The 21,637-nt window shown below is 40.3% G+C and overlaps 1 protein-coding gene across 3 annotated transcripts in view; it reads right to left on the bottom strand.

Annotated features, from left to right (window-relative positions):
* Positions 1–21,637, bottom strand: part of LOC127509938 (gastrula zinc finger protein XlCGF52.1-like) — a 316,344-nt gene that overhangs the window by 138,764 nt on the left and 155,943 nt on the right. The window lies entirely within an intron of this gene.

Here is a 21,637-nt window from a genome sequence, read left to right as displayed (position 1 = left end):
ACCTTAACCAACCCCACTCCAGAACCCATGCAGCTCGGCTATAGACTCTGGGGCGGCAAGCAATTTCATTTCAAACACTTTCATTCAGGAACACAACATTACTCTAACTGCTTGCGATTCTCAATTGACAGTGGAGGCGCTAGATGGTCGGCCCATCGGAGAGGGGAAAGTCGCCCACATCACTGCTGAAGTTGTTCTGCAAGTAGGAGTATTACACCATGAACCCATCAGATTTTACGTCATCCACTCACCCAACAACCCAGTCATCCTTGGTCTCCCGTGGCTCAGGACCCACAACCCACACATTTCCTGGAAGGAGGGTCAGATTATTCAATGGGATCCATCCTGTCATGAACTTCGAGTATGCTGACCTGGCAATCGCTTTCAGCAAGAGTAAAGCCACAAGTTACCCCCACATCGATCCAGTGACTGTGCCATTGACTTACTACCAGGTACCACGCCCCCCAAGGGCAGAATATTCCCTTTATCCCAACCTGAATCTGCTGCTATGAAAAAATTCATTGAAGAGGAGCTAGCCAAAGGATTCATCCGGCCCTCAACGTCACCAGCGGCGTCAGGCTTCTTCTTTGTCAAGAAGAAGGACGGCAGTCTCAGACCCTGCATTGACTACCGCGGACTTAATGATATCACCGTCAAATTTCGTTACCCTTTGCCCCTGGTTCCAGCAGCTCTAGAGCAGTTACGGCAGGCCAAATACTTTACCAAGCTGGATCTTCGCTGTGCCTATAACCTAATACGCATCAGAGAGGGGGACGAATGGAAGACTGCCTTTTCCACCGCCACCGGCCACTACGAGACCCTTGTGATGCCGTTCGGGCTGGCCAACAGTCCCTCCGTGTTCCAGTCCTTCATTAACGATGTCTTTCGGGACATGCTCAACCGCTGGGTCGTAGTTTACATAGATGACATCCTCATCTATTCCAACACGTTCGAGGAACACATCCAACACGTCCGGGCTGTTCTACAACGCCTCATTCAACACCAACTCTACGCCAAAGCCGAGAAATGTGAGTTTCACCGCACATCCACGTCTTTCTTGGGGTATGTCATCAGTCACGAGGGAGTGGCTATAGACGATGGCAAGGTGAGGGCAGTTCTAGAATGGCCACAACCGCGAACGCTGAAAGAACTGCAACGATTCCTGGGATTCGCTAATTTCTACAGGCGGTTTATAAGGAACTTATTGCAGCTCCTCTAACCTCCATGACCAAACGACAATCCACACGTCTCACCTGGTCCAATGAGGCTATACAGGCTTTCCAGGAATTAAAGGAACGTTTCACCACTGCTCCCATTCTCCGTCACCCAAATCCAGAGCTCCCCTTCATCGTAGAGGTTGACGCATCCAGCACAGGCATCGGGGCCGTACTCTCACAACGTCAAGGAAATCCAGCCAAAATGTTTCCATGTGCATTCTACTCGAGGAAGTTATCAGCAGCAGAACGAAACTACGATGTAGGCAACCGGGAGCTACTAGCTATGAAGGCAGCATTGGAGGAGTGGCGGCACTGGCTGGAGGGAGCACAACACCCATTCACCATACTCACAGACCACAAAAACCTTGAATATCTCCGTTCAGCTAAACGCTTAAACCCCAGACAAGCCAGGTGGGCCATGTTCTTCACCAGAGTTCAGTTCACCGTGACATATCGACCAGGCTCAAGGAACATCAAAGCCGACGCGCTGTCTCGCCAAGTGGAGGAGGTAGAGAGAACAAAGACCGAGGAAAACATCATCCCCGACAAACTTCTGGTCGCTCCCGTACAATGGGACATCATGACTGAAATCACCGAACTCAACGCACAGACTGTACCACCCCCAGAATGCCCACCAGGTCGCACGTTTGTACTGGAAGCTCTCCGCAACAAATTACTGTATCAAGTTCATGCTCTTCCCAGTTCTGGTCACCCGGGTATTACTGCCACACTCCATCTGTTACAGAACCGGTTCTGGTGGGACACCATGCTAGCAGAGACCACTCAGTTCGTAAAAAACTGCACAGCCTGTCAAACCTCAAAACCATCCCGTCAAGTACCCTCCGGTCTGTTACAGCCACTGCCCATTCCTCAATGCCCCTGGTCCCACATAGCAATTGACTTCGTCACCGACCTCCCTGTGTCCCGTGGCCACACCACCATTCTCATGGTTATGGACCGATTCTCTAAAGCCTGTCGACTCATTCCACTACCCAAACTACCATCTGCTTTTGAGACAGCAGAGACCCTCTGCAACTACGTATTCCGTTTCTACGGTCTGCCTGAGGACATTGTATAGGACAGAGGGCCACAGTTCACATCCCGGGTATGGGCAGCTTTCTTTAAACACTTGAATGTCAATGTCAGTCTCGCATCAGGATACCACCCCGAATCCAATGGCCAAACAGAGCGCATGAACCAAGAGCTCACCAGATTTACTGCCAACAAAATCAAACCGACTGGAGTTGTTACCTGATGTGGGCGGAATACACACAAAACTCTCTCCAGAAAACCGCCACCCGGCGTGACTCACTTCAAATGTGTACTTGGCTACCAGCCACCACTTTTCCCTTTGTCCGGTGAACCGACCAACCTACCATCCGTGACAGAGTGGCTGCAACATAGTGAGAAGACCTGGAACCTCGCCCATCACCACCTGCAGCGCGCTGTGAGAAGGCAGGAGGTACAGGCCAATCGTCACCGGCGTCCCAGTCCAGAGTACACCGTGGGCCAGTGTAGGGCCTTTTCAAATTATTAAACAAATTACACCTGTGTCATTCCGATTAGACCTACCCACTAACTACCGTGTTTCTCCCACTTTCCATGTGTCGTTGCTGAAACCCTCTGGTGGTCTGAGGGGGGAGTCAGAGGGAGTCGAGGCCCGCAACCCCCCACCCATGCTGATCGAAGGTGAGGAGGCTTACCAAGTTCGAGAACTACTCGATTCCAGGCGCTGGGGTGGGAGACTTCAGTACCTAGTCGACTGGGAGGGGTACGGCCCGGAGGAGCGATTCTGGGTCGATGTGGATGATATCCTGGACCCCTCACTCACAGAAGAGTTTCACAGGACGCATCCGGAGAGACCGGCCCCTCGACCACGTGGTAGACCCCGGCGTCGTCCGCCTCCTCGCGTCTGGAGCCGCTCGCAGGGGAGGGGCTCTGTCACAAGTGAGGCTCCCGCACTTCCTCCCCCGCACCACCGGAGGGAGCCTTCACCGGAATATTGAATAACCATCATTCAGACTACATTTCCCATAGGCCCTCATTCCTGGGACTGATTGCACACACACCTGCACCACATCACACTCACACTATTTAAGCAGCACACGCACACACACACACACACTGCAAAGTCTTGATTTGCCCCGGTGATCATTTCTAAGCGTTTTCTGTGGATTGTTATACTGTTGCCGTTTGACTGTTACCTCTTGTGATTCTCTGCTGCCTGCCTTGATCCTTGCCTGCTTCCTGATACCGTCTGTCTTCCGCCTGCCTCGACCATTGCCTGTCCCCGTTTACGTCTCTGCCTCTGCCCTTACCTGTGTGTATACTGTTCTTAATAAAAGCTGCAAATGGATCCCCATTCTGTTGACCCATCATTACAGGAAGATAGATCTCGAGGAACAGGGTTGGGCAGCCCTAGCCTATACCATTCAGTTAAAAAATGATAAATCGGCCCCAATATCTATCAAGTACTTTTTTGAGTTATTATCTCAAGGATCAGTAACTGACATAATTTTTTGAATAATAGAAAGTTTACTTTTACCACAGTTTCCTTTCCAGGGAATATTATTTTTTTAATACTATTTTTACTACTTTCATGTGTCTAGATTATATACATTTCATTGATCTGGTGCCCTTTTTCTCCATTTGTCCCACTGTCCCTTCAAATATTTGAAATGGCATTTGTTGGCACTGCAAACATTTTTATTGTATGCACAGGATTACTGCCTCTGTTTGGTTTGGCAACCTGTCCTTTAGAAAATATCTATGCATGGACATTGCTCTGGGCTGTGTTTCCCAGAAGCATTGTGAGCTTAGTTGATCGTAATGGTCTTCCCGATCAACTTGGGCTCACGATGCTTCTGGGAAATGCAGCCCTGCATGTTGTTTGACACAGATAACATGATTAATAATAAGCAAAACATGAGCTAGATATTAACAGTAAAACAAACTGTCAAAGATGTGTTTCTGTAAATCCACAACAGGTAGGAATGTATAATGTCCACACGAGAAAGAAAAGGAGACTTTACAGTTTACTTAAAGGGTTTGTTCACCCTGGTGTTTTTCCACAAAGCTTTATTTTGGTCTCAAACATGAGATTGCTGTTTGAGGTCACTAGGGCTGTCACCATATCAGATTTTTCACACAATGAGGCCAAAAGAATTTACAGTAATGATATATTGCGGTATCTATAGAAACCTTGAACAAAAAACTACTGTTATCAGTCAAATTTATCTTTACTTTTTTATTTTGAGTGTTTCTGTCTTTTTTAGCCAATGAATCACACCATTCTCATACAACAATTATAATAACCGAGCCTCTGACTTTCTCTGGCCTATTTAACACTGCCTAGGAAATAATCAGGAGAGAGAAAATACTGTCAAGTTCAACAGGATTATGAATAAGCTTTAACAACACAACTAATACCTTAAGCTGTTAAGCTTCACCATGAAGCACCAATGACACCAAAATTGAAAACAATCAATAAAACTATAATAATTAAAAACTATAAATTAATTATTATTTTAATTATTTTATATAATAATTATATAAAATAATTATTATTATAGGTATTACTATTGATGAGCATATTAGTAGATTGGCCATACCTTGATAGCCGTCAGTCCCGGTCTAAAGCTATTCCTTCTAACCAGGCTGCCTATCTTTTTTGAAACGAGGCCTGTTGCAATCTAAAAGTATATGTCATTTTTTCCATAACACATATTTCTCTAATTTATTGCAGGTCTGTGGCTCTCCTTGGAGCCAGTATATGGTGATAGATTTTTTTTTTTTTTTTTTTGTCTTTTGGATTATCATAAAAACTAAGAACTGTGTTTAACAAAAATCTTAATGGGTTTTTGTTGGTGATGCTAACTGCCAGTTGGCCTACAAATTTACGTCATACTTCCACCCCTCTACTGACATGAAATAAAGTGTTTTCAGCAGCTTTGTTAATATTGATGAGCCTCAGACTATCAACATATTTGAGTCAGGATATTATTTGATTGACAACTTTTGACATTTAATCCAGAAGCAAAGAGAATGAATTTCTTGTGAATTCGTCCATGCAGGACAGTTTGAGTGTGCACACTCAATATATGAGCGAGAGGAGAGGCAGTTTATAAGAGCACCGTAGGCCCATATTTGACAGCGTGTGTAACCCCTCCTGTTCGAACCACGCGCTCTAAGTGGGACTCGAACCTGGGTCCACCGGCACTGGCTCTCCTTGGAGCCAGTTTATGGTGATAGATTTTTTTGCAGCTATGAAGAGTATTTGAAGTAAATATTTTCCCTCTTTAGATTTCACATCTCTTATACTGGCCCCAAGAACAGCCACCATGGGGTCTCTATTTAATTTTATGACTAATGTTTTCTCTGCAGTATCAAATACCTCATTCCAAAAACCAATTAGTTTAGGGCAAGTCCAAAATATATGTGTGTGATTGGCCAGAGCCTACCCACAGTCTCTCCAGCAATAAGCCGTTTGGTTGAGATTCATCTTGGATACCACTACTGGTGTTCTGAAAAATTAGATTGAGCATTTACAGCTGAATTATCTCCAGTTAACTAAATTTGTTACTTTATGCAAGTCAATAAAAATGTTTGAAGATATTGGTAAAAATCAGCTCTTGGTAAACCAAACTCTAATTCCAGCTGTTCAAAGGTTTTCAATGCGTAACTAGCTAACAGTTGATGAATAAAACTTAAATTGTACAGTCTCCCCCTCTGAAAACCTGAATATTTCATATATTTCTTTAAATATGTAATATTTGACAGGGCAGAGTCCCCAGTCATTTTAGTTTAGTTTTAATATCTGAAAACCATGAAGTACATTTGCTTTTTGGGCTTTATGTTTTAAATTTCTCAAAGCTTTTATTTGCCTAATAATGAACTAATCTTTTTTTTTTTTTTTTTCAATTCATTTTGTGCATTTCAGCAGGATATAATTAAAATGTTACATCTTAATAGCCAAATTCCCCAACACATCTTCTTTACCGTTTGACGCATACGATCACACCGGTGTGATCAGTCTTGGCTGGTCCCTGGAGCGTACGATCACACCAGTGTGATTAAAACATTAAGCGCATAACGTGATCAACTGCCAAATTAAAATGTGCGCGCACGCTTTGGCTGACTCTAACCACAGACGGACGCGTGCAGCACTTATATATCACATTTATGCAGTGTTTTCAACCAAATAATGTTTATTTTAAGTTTCAGACATTTAAATACACATGAGTACTAACAAAACAATACATTTAGAGTTTGTAAAATATACAATGATGTCTATAGAAGCGAAAATAACAACCCCTTCCATAATAATTAGACGACACGTTTTATTCATATCAGATACACATTGGTTTACATGCACCAATTTTCGTCAATCCGAATGAATTGAATCCGATTGCAGATCTGTTTACAAACATTTTTTAGGTCTATTATAAAATGAATTATAGGCCTATAATTAAAATTATTAAGAGTTCAGGCTATAATATTTCCTAACACTGCAGTCATCAATAAAAAACAACAACAACCTGTTTAACACGAAATACTATTAATCTCATTTGTTTCACTAGCCTATATGGCCACAAGAGAAATAATGGAATAAATTAAGACAGTTATATACCGTTATCAGCATATTATGTTGAAATTCGTCTCTGAGAGAATATGCTCTGTTAATGCAGCGTCAGGCAGCTCCGTCACTTTTTACTTTCAATTTCTGTAGTGAATACTGACCGAGGTTGAGACTTTTCCACCGGCATAACTTTTGCGCAAAGTTTGCACGTTGTGCGATATCCACTGGCTCCCCTTCTTGTTTTAAAACGGAAAGATTTCCAATATTATGAAGAAGGGATACAGCCAGTGGTGTAGTCTACGTGATACGCAGGTATAAGCTGTATACCCACTAGGAAAGTTCAAGGATTTCCGTATACCCACTTAAAAAAGCGCGAGGATACGTAACCATCCAATAAATCACAATATGATTTGTGGTTTGTTGCTTTTGACATGAAACAAAGTCTCATATTTCTCAAAGTCTCAAGTTTCATATTTTGCCCATTTTACTTCGGAATAAAAAAAACATAAATACCGTTTTGGCGCTCTTTAATCAATGGTAGAGACAGATCGCTGTAGCCTCGGTTCAAGAGAAGCGGTAGCCTGACGCGCACGTGACCTGATCCTCTCCTCCGCTTTAATACCAGTTTCAGCGCGAAATAAACATGAATAAACTTCTCAAGGTATGATAAAAGATACAGTGCAACTTAACGAAATCCTTATCATGTCTCGTATAATCGCTTAATCAATGTTTCAGCCGCGGAAAGACGTTAATAACAGCTTGTAAACAATGTTACTTAACGTCACATTTACCTCAGAACAAACATATTCAGTGACCATAAACTCGTTCAGCTAGAAAAATGAACTCTTGAGAGGAGCATTTAGCTAAATATATACACCATATTACATATTAACTATAATTTTTAATGTTCTTCAATAGCCTTTTTGAAGAACATTACCCATGTTTGAATAAATCCGTCAAGTTGACAGCCACCATTTAAATGTTTATATTTCAAAAAACGAATTGGAGTAAAAAGTAATTTTAAAGTTTGTAGGCCTATTATAACTTTATTATTATAAAAATGTCTTTAAGTTTGTACAAATCAGTTCATTTTAACCTTCAATATTAATGTAGTACCAACTGATTGCCATGTATTTTATGTAGGCTAATGTAGTCCTATTTTACAGCATTAGTTGAGAATTTTTTTTTTTTTTTCTTGAGAACATTTGCCATGTACTGTACCTGATATACAGTATATCCAAAATAACTGATATTGAATCGAATTGCAAGTTAGTGAATTGAAATGCATAACTATGATGGCAGACTGGCAGGAAATGGTGCAAAACAGAAACAGGGTGATAAGCCTCATCTTTCCATTATTGCTACACTCTAAAAAATGCTGGGTTAAAAACAACCCAAGTTAGGTTGAAAATGGACAAACCCAGCGATTGGGTTGTTTTAATCCAGTAGTGGGGTTAAATTTCCCAACCTGCTGGGTAGTTTTATTTAACTCAACTATTGTTTAAAAATGACTATGTGGCTGGCTTAAAATGAACCCAAAATAGGTTGGAAATTGAAAATCAGACACATAATTACTAGAGGCAACAATAATAATCAAAGGTGAACATTTATTAATAAACAATTTAATAAATGTTTATTGTTTAATTATTATATTTAATATTAATAAATGTTAATTTCCAACATATTTTGGGTTCATTTTAAGCAAGCAATGCAGCAGTTTTTACACAATAGTTGGTTACCCAGCAGGTTCCTTTTGTTGATTATATAATTGACATTTTGATAAAACACACATAAGCAGTCTTTCAGAATGCTCTCAATTACATGTAGCTTAGATCAGTTGCATACTACAGGTGCTGGTCATATAATTAGAATATCATCAAAAAGTTGATTTATTTGACTAATTTCATTCAAAAATTTAACCTTGTATATTATATTCATTCATTACACACATACTGATACATTTCAAATGTTTTTTTCTTTTAATTTTGATGATTATAACTGACAACTAAGGAAAATCCCAGATTCAGTATCTCAGAAAATTAGAATATTACTTAAGACCAATACAAAGAAAGGATTTTTAGAAATCTTGGCCAATTGAAAAGTATGAACATGAAAAGTATGAGCATGTACAGCACTCAATACTTAGTTGGGGCTCCTTTTGCCTGAATTACTGCAGCAATGCGGCGTGGCATGGAGTCGATCAGTCTGTGGCACTGCTCAGGTGTTATAAGAGCCCAGGTTGCTCTGATAGTGGCCTTCATCTCTTCTGCGTTGTTGGGTCTGGCATATCGCATCTTCCTCTTCACAATACCCCATAGATTTTCTATGGGGTTAAGGTCAGGCGAGTTTGCTGGCCAATTAAGAACAGGGATACCGTGGTCCTTAAACCAGGTACTGGTAGCTTTGGCACTGTGTGCAGGTGCCAAGTCCTGTTGGAAAATGAAATCTGCATCTCCATAAAGTTGGTCAGCAGCAGGAAGCATGAAGTGCTCTAAAACTTCCTGGTATACGGCTGCGTTGACCTTGGACCTCAGAAAACACAGTGGACCAACACCAGCAGATGACATGGCACCCCAAACCACCACTGACTGTGGAAACTACACTGGACCTTAAGCAACGTGGATTGTGTGCCTCTCCTCTCTTCCTCCAGACTCTGGGACCCTGATTTCCAAAAGAAATGCAATATTTACTTTCATCAGAGAACATAACTTTGGACCACTCAGCAGCAGTCCAGTCCTTTTTGTCTTTAGCCCAGGCGAGACGCTTATGACGCTGTATGTTGTTCAAGAGTGGCTTGACACAAGGAATGCGACAGCTGAAACCCATGTCTTGCATCCGTCTGTGCATAGTGGTTCTTGAAGCACTGACTCCAGCTGCAGTCCACTCTTTGTGAATCTCCCCCACATTTTTGAATGGGTTTTGTTTCACAATCCTCTCCAGGGTGCGGTTATCCCTATTGCTTGTACACTTTTTTTCTACCACATCTTTTCCTTCCCTTCACCTGTCTATTAATGTGCTTGGACACAGAGCTCTGTGAACAGCCAGCCTCTTTTGCAATGACCTTTTGTGTCTTGCCCTCCTTGTGCAAGGTGTCAATTGTCGTCTTTTGGACAACTGTCAAGTCAGCAGTCTTCCCCATGATTGTGTAGCCTACAGAACTAGACTGAGAGACCATTTAAAGGCCTTTGCAGGTGTTTTGAGTTAATTAGCTGATTAGAGTGTGGCACCAGGTTTCACAATATTCTAATTTTCTGAGATACTGAATTTGGAAATTTCCTTAATTGTCAGTTATAATCATCAAAATTAAAAGAAATAAACATTTGAAATATATCAGTCTGTGTGTAATGAATGAATATAATATACAAGTTTCACTTTTTGAATGGAATTAGTGAAATAAATCAACTTTTTGATGATATTCTAATTATATGACCAGCACTTGTATATGCATTAGTGAGTGTGGCGGTGATTATGGGGTGTCGCTCTGGGACAGGTGAGTATGAGGCTGGGAGGGAAAAATCACAGTATACTCACTACAAAAAACTAGACTACACCACTGGATACAGCTATGCACTGCCTGTTGGCATCTTTACAACTAAAGACGTGAACGTGAACTTGCGCACTGCGTAATGCGTGTCAACATTAGACTGCGCATGTGCCCCAGAGACTTCTGAATACGATTGAGAAAGTAGTCGGATTCAAGCGTTTACATGGTAATTTTTTGCTGTTGGATCGGATTAGAAAAGGAATAAACCACCCCTTCCAATCCGATCGAAATTTCATTTGGATCGAGCTCAATTGGATCGATTAAGGTGTTTACATGAAATTTTTTCAATCCGATTGAGCCGTCAATCCAATTACAAATGGATTATTTGGGTACATGTAAATGTAGCCATTGTGAAAGTAACTTTAAAGCTTACTCTATTCTTCCCCAGTTCACTGGCTCACTTTCATGTATTTCGGGAGAAGTGGATGAATTCATGTGTTGTAAATCCAACAGATCCGATTCTCTGTGCGGCCCAAACTAACATGGCGGCGCCCATCGCGAGTATAACTCAACTAACACGATCGTTATAAAGGTGTTTAAACAGCAAAACACATTCACTTGCACATATTTGACAATCGGAATATCAGATATTTCATGCTATATTTAACAAATTTGTGAATATTTTAAATAAAAAAGAAAAAAATTAAATAAAAGCAGATCATCAGTCATACAGCGCTGTGCTGTGTTACGTGACAAGCAATGACGTGTCACCATGGAAACAATAATACGTTCTAAATAACGGTCGCCTTAAACTCACGCTGGGGGGTCAGCCAGAATATTTTAAATTTACGTGGGTAAAAAAAAAAAGGGTTAAGCAACACTGATCACATTTTGAATAAGAAAAAAACAAAACAAAACTATAATGCAGCCAAGGCCAAATTATGAGAAAAAGAAATGATTAATTAATTGCTTCAGGCTATGCAGTCTTAGTTTACCTCACCTCCAGGTCCAAGTCGGTCGTTCTTTTGTCACATCACATCCCCATAATCTGAATCTATGCAGACTGTAGCAGAAACAGAAATTATTAGTTCACCTCTCGAGTCTTCAGGTCTGAATCGTCACCTGACTCAATGCTGAGTTAGGGCTGGGCGATATGGCAAAAAAATAAAATCTCGATTTTTTTTTTTTTTCAGAACGCTAGACCGATTCATGATTTCGATTTTTTTTTTTTTTTTTTTAGCCTACTGTTTAACTAGTCAACTTAAAAACTTAACTACAATATGATTCAAGTAACATTTTCTTTATTAACAATCTGGTTAAAAAGTTACATTCCAAGTGCACCACACATGAAGTGATCAACATGGTGTAAATATCTTTGCAGAAAATATGCCTGAAATATGAAGGCAAATGTTGTAAAACACATTACAAACTTATCTTAAACACATCCTATATACTCAGAAACATGGGCGAGGCTAGCCCCTTTTTAGGGGTGCTGAACCTGCTGAGTTCAGCACCCCTAAAACTTGGAGTAAGAAATGTTGTTATTCTAAAATTTTTGTTCGTCTTTTACAAGGTTAAATAATGTCCAAAACATACTCCGTAGTTTGTGGTTTAAAATATGTGTTAAGGATGAAAATGAAAACATCCCCCTTAGCAAATGGTGTCCTCCTCTTCTCTTCTTCTTCTCCTCTGTACCTGCACCGCTCAGCACGACCGTCATCCAGCGCAAAACACACGCAGAGTGAGAACCCGTTATATAGTGTTGTGAATCAACTAAGTTGCTCCAAAGCTGTGTCTCACACTTCTTTCCTTTTACCTAGAGTTGTTCCGATTACGAAACCATATCGGTGAGTACTGGAGTCAGTATCCTGAATCACCATGGTCCACCTATAATAAGTGTTTATTTTCGGACTATTTTAGTCCAGCGGGTCGCCGCCGCTGTGGAGTAGCACAGGACCTGGGTGACTCGTCCATAGTCATACACGGAGAGAAGTAGCGTCGGTTACAATGTTCTTCCGCAAGACTCATGCAGTTCTGTTTATTAACTGCTAGAGCGTGAAACAAAAACAGCAGCGCGACAAATAAACTGCGTACCTGTGTAGTGCATACGTGTGTCTCTGTTGTTAAAGTTTATCGTTAATTTGATACTCATTTTAACAATCGGGAGTCATGTAAACATGACGTCACGTGCGTCTTTTCTGGTCAGTCGTCATGGAAACATGAAGCCCTGGCGTTTGGACCAGAGTGAAAACAAACGACATATCACTGTATACCAGCAGTATGTGTGAAAACACTCACTGTGGCTTTTTAAATGAATTATTCATTCCTAGATTTATATCTGTTATTTTTCAGTTGTGGCGGACTATCAAACTAGACAATAAAAGAAAGTAATGTTTTTCTTTTGCTGTATTTATTCATTCCTCACACACAGAGGATTTAACCTGAACCAGGCTTAACTCCTCAACTCCTAGCATTACTCTCTCTCTCTCTCTGTGTGTGTGTATGTGTGTGTGTGTGTGTTTTTTTTTTTTTTTTTTTTTTATTTCAAACCCACAATGGAGATCTCAAGATCTCAAGAGGAAACTTTTGTTTCCTTGTCTGGACCGAATGATCTGTGAACTTGAGAGGTGTTTTTCTGGTGTGAATGAGGATGTGCTCAATGGAATTCAGGCATGCAGTCCAACCTCAGGTCATTTCTTGTCTGAGCCTCATCTGACAGCACTGGCTCTGCATTACCATATTGAACTTAAGTCAGAGGAAGTGATAGTTGCAAAAAACTTTCTGAAGCGCAAGTGTGAGGCTGGTACAGTTCAGGACATGCTAGCAGTGTACAAACTCCTAGATTCGGAAATGTTCTCTTCACTGAAAGCTGTTATGCAGGTTGCCTTGACAATATGTGAGCGGTCTTTTAGTGCCTTGCGTCGGCTCCATACATGGCTCAGGACGACCACAGGCCAAAGCAGACTCCAGCACCTAGCTGTGATGTCTATTGAGAAGGAGTTGCTTGAAAAAATTGAACACCAAAGGGTCATTGACAGGTTTGCCACCCTCAAAGTGCGGCGACATAGATTAACTCTCCCAAAGTAGAGCCAAATGGGGATTCAGGGGAAGTACTTCAAAGATTTCCCTCTTTCTTTTTTTTATATCTTTACTTTCTAAGTATTTTCAAGACCTCTGTAAATAATCTGGATATTTTGGACTTTTTGGTTTTACCTTCTTTATTTTTTCTTTTTCTTTTTTTTTCTTTTTTTTTGCTCTTGATGTGAAGCTTGTTTTATTATTATTTATTGATGATTTATATTGGTTTATGAAAGTTCAGACAGGCGTGCAACCAGATATGTTAGAGATGGCCATTTGTAAATAATTTACAGAAGATGAATTACATTTTGTTGTCCAAGTACCTGTTACTTTGTTCAATGACAATAAAGTTGAATCTAATCTAACCAATCTGATGACTGTTGATACAAAAGGAGGCACATGGAGTTAACGGTCAGGAAAACCAGCTGAGTGAAGAAGGTTTTGTGTTTGTTACAGGGGGCTGTCTGTGTGAACTCTCACAATTAAGCTGTTGTTCTGAAAAGGTCTCAAAAAAAAAAGAAGAAAAAAAAATCTGGATTTTGGGGTTAGTTGAATCAATGTTAAAATGATAGTTATTTTTCAATAGACATATTTTTTGTTTTTGTGAGAAAAGAGGGTGGGTGTTGGCAGTGGGGCTCATTGGGTGCTCAACACCCCTAAAGCTCTGACCCTAGAATCGCCCCTGGCCACACATAAGCATAGATCTGCCTGGGGCTAAAACTCAGCCTCTAAAACTCTCGATAGAGAGGAGGCAAACTCTGAGAAATAACTCATAAACGAGCTCAGAGGAGCGATGCTCAACCCCAGCCAAACAATGTCAGGCGACACTTAACATAGATCTATCTGAAGTAAAGAGTGCTAATCTCTAAACAAACTCTAGCTATGACTAGAGGAGAAAGCTACTCTACCATATGGTGGCTGTAAAGGCGGCCATATTGCCAACACAAAGAGATAAATCATTCTAGCCAACCTAATGGAACTTCAGGCTCCTTCTCTTTTTTTTTTTCACACACCCAGGAAAAACTACACAGGAAACTAAGGTCAATATATTTAAAAATATAAATATAGACCAAGCTCACCTTCCTGCGGCTCGAAGAATGGAGACTTACCATCATAGAAGGATGGAATCTATGGTTCTTTCAAGCCTGAAAGAACCCCTTCACTATCAAGCCAAAAGGTGAGCTAACAGAAAATTTTATCGTGGGCCCAGCCCTCGGCCTGATTGTAAGAAGCGCCTGGGTAAAATATCATTACTCAGGAGGTGGAAGAAGAAAGGACAGGGTAGATGTGACTACCCTCATGGAGAGGAAATCAATTACTGACGCTGCTGGCATCTGTAATTGATTACCTCCCTCAAATCTTTCTTCTTCCTAGAGTCCCGCCTTCTCTGGAACCTACTCCAAGGAGGAGGAGGTGCCCGAGAGGCGATACTGGACTTCTGGCCCTGTCTCTGATCCTCGGATCGGGATGGGCCAGGACCTCCTGTCTGTCTGGGCCCAGAATCAGTCCTGAGCGGTATGCAGATTTTAAACGCTGCCGCTGATCCAGATGCCTCCAGCAGATCAGCCCGGTGAGCCTGTAACACTGCCATTGTGTATAAGGCAGCACCAGTCTGACCCGCTGCCGCGTATGCCCTGCCATTCAAGCGAGATGTAATCTTAAGGAGCTTCAAAGGCAGGACCGGAGCTTTTAATGTCTGTGCCCGCCCTGTGACGAGATAGTTAGCAAACAACTCGTCAATAGGGGGCATCGATACCCATGCTGGCTCACTGATGTCGGCGAATATGAGCCGAGTACGGATTCTTCCATGCCTTCTCGATCTCCACATATAGATCAGGAAGGAATGGAAGGCTCACGGGGGCTGCCAGATTATGGTCGGAAAGGAATCGTATGTCGAGCCGTCCTCGTGCGGTCCCTTTCCTTAACGCACTCTCATGGCAGCTGCAGCCTGCCAGAAGCATGCACCATAACCTAGAGCAGCTCCGCATACATGGGGCAGGGAGGCTTTGAAGTTTCAGAAGGCTTGCCTTCTTCCTCTTCAATAGCCATCTCCTGCTCTCTTGGGCTTAAAGCCAGAAGAGCACTCACTGCTGGATCAGATGATGTCAAAGAAAGAACATCATCGTCATCCAGCAGCTTACCCTCATCAGCCGCTGGGGTTTGCGAGAGATATACACCTCTCTCTAACTCCTCAGCAAGCTACATCTGTGAGCCCCATGATTTCAGTCGCTGCTCTGCCTCAGCACGGGTGGGACCAGAACCACCAGGCACAGATGCCGGCCGCTCTTCCCTCGAAGAGAGAGCCAAACGAGAGCGGAGCGTCCTAATAGGCAGACGCTCTCAGTTTACACAGACAGCGCCCTCGAGCACTGTCCGTGCATGCTCTTCTCCCAGACAGAAAACGCACAGATTGTGTGTGTCATCGGGTGTCAAAAACCTAGGACACGAATCCACACACTTCGTGAAACGTTTGTTAGACATAGTAACATTCTTAGCAGTCAGACAAAACAGTCCGTGAAGACGAAAAGATACTGACTGCTTCTCTAGGCGCTCCTTTTATACTTCCGGGTCGCGTCTATAATGACGTCATAGGCTGTCGCCAGCCAATAGGATTGGTGAGATTTGATATTGCTTTCAGACACCGGTTCACGTGATTACGTTCCCCATAGCGTGTTCAAACGCAGTGTTGAGTTCCCTTTCGAAAGGGAATTCACTTCACTCATATACAGTACTCTGAAAGCAATATCAAATCTCACCAATCCTATTGGCCGGCGACAGCCTATGACGTCATTATAGACACGACCCGGAAGTATAAAAGGAGCTCCTAGAGAAGCAGTCCTATATATAGCTGGTTATACAATTTGACTGTTTTCTAATTATTGGGGATTTTAATGTACACTTGTGCTGCAGGCAGAATGCTGTTTCCAGAGAGCTCTTAAATGTGATTGAATCTTTTGACTTGATTCAGTGGGTTAAAGAGCCAACTCACAAGTTGGGCCACACCTTAGATTTGAATTTATCTTATAATCTGCACATTCAGGATATTGTGATCGACGAGGTAGTGTTTTCTGACCATAAGCCAGTCCTTTTTAATGTCTCTTGTTATAAGAAGTTGAGAAAGCCAATGCCTGAAAAAACATGGTCTAGGAAAATTAACTCCTTGACTAGTGTAGAGTTCTCTATGGAAAAAACACAAACTGCAGGTTAATTATTAAGTATTCAGAGATTCTCTATTGACATTTCACAAGGCTTCTAGAGATGCAAAACACAAATATTATTCTGATGTTATTACTCGAAATGCAAATAAGCCTAAAATTGTATTTGAGACTATAATTTGTATTTGAGAGTGTAGGGTCTACTGTGCTGCCTCTTATTAACAAATGCCTGAGTCAGGGCATTTGTCCAGCGGTCTTTAAGCATGCGACTGTTTTCCCATTGTTAAAGAGCCCTAATCTGGCAATAGAGGATCCTAATAATTTTAGACTCGTTTCAAACTTACCTTTTTTAGCAAAGGTTTTAGAAAAAGTAGTTTTTAAACAGTTACATGCCCACAGTACTCTGAATGCAATAGATGAGCCTTTTCAATCTGGCTTCAAGTCTTGCCATAGTACTGAGACAGTGCTTGTTAAAGTGTGAGATGACATTCTGCTGTCACTGGACAATGGTGAAAATGTGATTCTAATTCTGCTTGATCTTAGTGCAGCGTTCGATATGGTGGATCATGAGATTTTAATCAAGCGTCTGGAACACTGGAAAATCCAAAACACAGCAGTGAGAATGATCAAGTCTGCAAAAAAACATGACTCTGTTACTCCGTTATTAATTTCACTACAGTGGCTGCCAGTACGTTATAGAATTATTTATAAGATTCTCGTACTTGTTTTTAAGGCCATTCACAATTTAGCCCCTGTTTACCTGTCGAGGATGGTGACAATTAACACACCCCCCAGATCCTTGAGATCCGAAAATAAATTTCTTCTTCGCGTTACTAGGACAAAATACAAACATAAAGGTGATCGAGCCTTTTCTCGAGCCGGTCCTAAATTGTGGAACGAACTCCCTGTCGCTATTAGATCTGCCAAATCTTTACCTGTGTTCAAAGCCATGTTAAAATCACATTTGCTAAACTCTGATTGTGAGTTTTAATGATGGAGTTTGATTTTTATTGTGTGTATGTTTTCTCTAAGGTTGTATGTTTGTCTATACCGTTTTATTTGTTTTGTTATTTTTCTTTAGCTTTTTGGGATTGTGAAGCACTTTGGACAACCAACGTTGTATTAAACTGTGCTATATAAATAAACAAACAAACAAACAAACAAGAATAAAGCCAATAATTAATTTTTATTGTGATTGATAAGAATGTACCCTAGTAAAATGTCATTCAGTATAACTGTCACGATTGGGTCCTCTGCACCAGATCTCCTGGGCCGCCAGAGGAAGCCCTCTCCCGAGTATTAGGTTCATTTGGACTACAATTCCCATACGCCCCATACCTGGGACTGATCACGCTCGCACCTGCCGCCAATCACATCATTACCCGTGCACTATAACACTCATTCTCACACAGTTCCTTGCGAAGTCTTGATCAGCCATGGTTATCGTTTCTGAGCGTTTATTCCTGTTTGTTTGCCTGTTATCGATTGGATTGTTATTCTGGACTGTGATTCTTGCCGCCTGCCTACTTGACTGCCTGTTATTGTTTATTCCTGCCTGCTGCCTGCCTTGACCTCTTTGCCTGTCCCTGTTTACCCTGTCTGCCGCCTGCCTCGACCCTCTGCCTGTTACCTGGTTTATGATTCCTGTATTGCCCTTATTGTTGACTAAACTGCAAATGGATCAATACCCTTCTGAGTCGTTACAATAACACTATGGAAAATACGCATAAAATTATTATTTTTTAACATACACTTATATGTCCATGCTTAGACTTGTAGAGATATAAAAAATGACATTATTTTATTGTGAATACCACATATTTGATGCGTCACAGGTACAAGTCAAAATTCAGTTTTAAAAAAAAAAAAAAAATATATATATATATATATATATATTTTTTTTTTACAATTACTTCCTGTCTTACACTGAAAAAATGCTAAAATCTATTAAAAGTATCTTTCACTTCATCTTTTGAGATTTGTTTTCATCTCTCTGAGTCAATAAAACAAAATTATTGTATTTTAATATAAAATACTGGTGTTGTATGACAATATTTTGTTACCCTGAGTGACACATCACTACAGCCTAAAAATATTGATTAAATGTGAGTCCTTCAGCAATAACAGTACTGATCCTATGAACTATTATTAGTAGTTTTTATTAGTAGTTTTTAGCTATTTTTTAAGTTATAAAACTGTGTAAAAAAAAAAAAAAAAAAAAAAAAGGAGAAGATGTTTAAAAATGTGACAGAAATTATCCATACGCCACACACATAAAGAACATGGATTTTATTATGCAACATAGTTTATCTGACGCAAGAGGTACAATTTCATTCATGTAGGATTAAATCAGCATTGAACATTTCAAACAAAGCTATTACAAAACATTTCAGAAACATTGTGCAAAAAAAAAAAAAAAAGGTAAAAAAACTTCCTTGAAATCATCACAAAGCATTGGATATCTTTCGCAAAGTAATATCACGACAGGTCCTTTAACATCGGGTATTTTCAGCATCAGATTGTGTCCTATGGATTGATGGATGATCAGGATTGACATCCTTCTTTCTTCTCTGATAACTAAAAAATCAAAATTTGATAGTTATGACACTGGTACAGAATATGATTTGCATCCATTAAATGTTATTAATAGTCCATTAATAGTAGGTTATAACACTTAGGGGCGGTTTCCCAGACAGGGTTTAAATTAAGCCAGGATAGGTCTTAATCTAGAATAGTTAATCGTGGCTTAAAAAATGGCTTTCTGAAACCAACTGTGCTAATCTGAATTAGCATGAGAGAGGTTGTAATATGGTTGGATATGATTGGTTTGTGCGATAAATCCCGCCTCTTGTTTACGCGCGCATTCCGCACGTCAGTCTGAATGAACAAAGTGATGGCGTCAATTGGAAGACTAAATTAAAAAGTAAGTAAACAGATCACCCAGTTAGATATCACCACTTTATATCACGTCAAAATCAAACTTGAAATGGCCTGAAAACATGATGACTGCGGGGGTTTTAGTGATTATCAGCTTGGTGAAATTAAAGATACATCTTCATGTGATCCGAAATAAGTTGACAATTAAAAAGAACAGCTGAAAATCAATACACAAATAAAATATATTGTTTAACCCTCTATGGTATGGTGTTGCATCCACATAACATAGTCTATTTTAGTTTGTTTTTAAAATGAGACTTTTAAATGAACAAAAATAAATTAATTAAAAATTTATGAAAATGTTTATTGATATTGTTATAGCGTCCAATTTTAAGCAGGAAAAACACCACAAATATTTTTTTTCCTCATTGATATATTGCGTATCATAGAGGGTTACATTGTTACTGCCTTTTATTATTATTTTGGAATAAATGTAAAAATGCTTTAAACACTAACGTTGGACTTGACTTGGTTTCAATAGAACATTAATTACATTGTTAATGTAAAAATACAAAACAGAATTGTACTTGGTTTCTTTTTTTGATATAATGTAAAGTACTGTTAATTTAATGAGGAAAATGTGACAACATTAAGAGTAAAGGACATGAATTTACATTTGATTTATAAAAAATAAAAAATAAATAAACTGTGAGGACATTGTTTGCCTCCTCATTTCAGAACACCACTGCATGCCACTGACATGAACTTTAATGACATCCCATTCTTAATCCGTAGGGTTTAATATGGAGTTGGACCACCCTTTGCAACTATAACAGCCTCAACTCTTCTGGGAAGGCTTTCCACAAGGTTTAGGAGTGTTTATGGGAATTTTTGACCATTCTTCTAGAAGTGCATTTGTGAGGTCAGGCAGTGATGTTGGTGAGAAGGCCCGGCTCACAGTCTCCGCTCTAATTCATTCCAAAGGTGTTCTATCGGGTTGAGGTCAGGACTCTGTGCAGGACAGTCAAGTTCCTCCACACCAAACTCGCTCATCCATGTCTTTATGGACCTTAATTTGTGCAATGGTGCGCAGTCGTGTTGGAACAGGAAGGGGCCACCCCCAAACTATTCCCACAAAGTTGGGAGCATGAAATTGTCCAAAATGTCTTGGTATGCGGAAGCATTAAGAGTTCCTTTCACTGGAACTAAGGGACCAAGCCCAACCCCTGAAAAACAACCCCACACCATAATCCCCCCTCCACCAAACTTTACACTTGGCACAATGCATCCGACGCTTTGCATTGCACTTGGTGATGTAAGGCTTGGATGCAGCTGCTTGGCCATGGAAACCCATTGGAAACGTTTTGTACCATAAGATAGCACAAAATACCCAGCCCTAATATATTGTCAATCTGCAAAGCATTGGCTACTGCTAAATGGTTACAGTAATGTTTTTATGTAAATTTAGTGCACGTTTTAGTTTTTCTTTATTTTCTTTCTTTTTTTCAGGAGATGATATGACTGAGTAAAACCTAAACCTGCTACAGGCCAATGCAAGTGGAAGCATCAGTGGCTTTTCACATTACAGTATTATTTTCATGACAGCTGCTTGAACAACAAGATAAGTAAAGTTCCAGTTTTATTTCTTTTACTGTCAAATGTCAATGGCCAAGAAAACTCTCTGATTAGAAGATATTGACAATAGCGCAATGAGTAGCACATTGTCTTACTGTTGCTCTCTTTCATCACTTTTAATTTTATCATGTGTTATATATTTTCTTTTCACCACTGCAGACAGTCTAGTAAAATCTGTGATTTTTTTTCTTTTTTTTCTGGACTATGAAAAATATGAGAATAATATAATGAAAATGTAGTAGTTTTGTCAGGATAGATGATGATCAAATCTGTTCCTTGTCTGAGAAATAATGCAACAAAACTAATGCCTGTCAGCCCTGTTCATTTTTAAATTAAAATTTGAATTAATTTAAAGCTCTTATTTTCTCTGGTTTTACTTTACTATCAATTCTTTACTGCACATTCATGTCCCTTTTTTTAAAAAAACAACAAATTACACTCTGTGGCCATAATATATACATCACAGTGATCTTCTGCCCTTTATCTTGGTTTGGCAACCTGCCCTTTAAAATATCTATGCATGGACATTGCTCTGGGCTGTGTTTCCCAAAAGCATTGTGAGCTTAGTTGATCGTAATGGTCTTCCCGATCAACCTGGGCTCACAATGCTTTT

This window comes from Ctenopharyngodon idella, chromosome 3 (genome assembly GCF_019924925.1).
Source record: "Ctenopharyngodon idella isolate HZGC_01 chromosome 3, HZGC01, whole genome shotgun sequence".
In the NCBI taxonomy this organism is placed as follows: domain Eukaryota; kingdom Metazoa; phylum Chordata; class Actinopteri; order Cypriniformes; family Xenocyprididae; genus Ctenopharyngodon; species Ctenopharyngodon idella.
The sequence above is the reverse complement of the archived record's forward strand: the minus strand, read 5'-3'. Positions and strand labels throughout refer to the sequence as shown.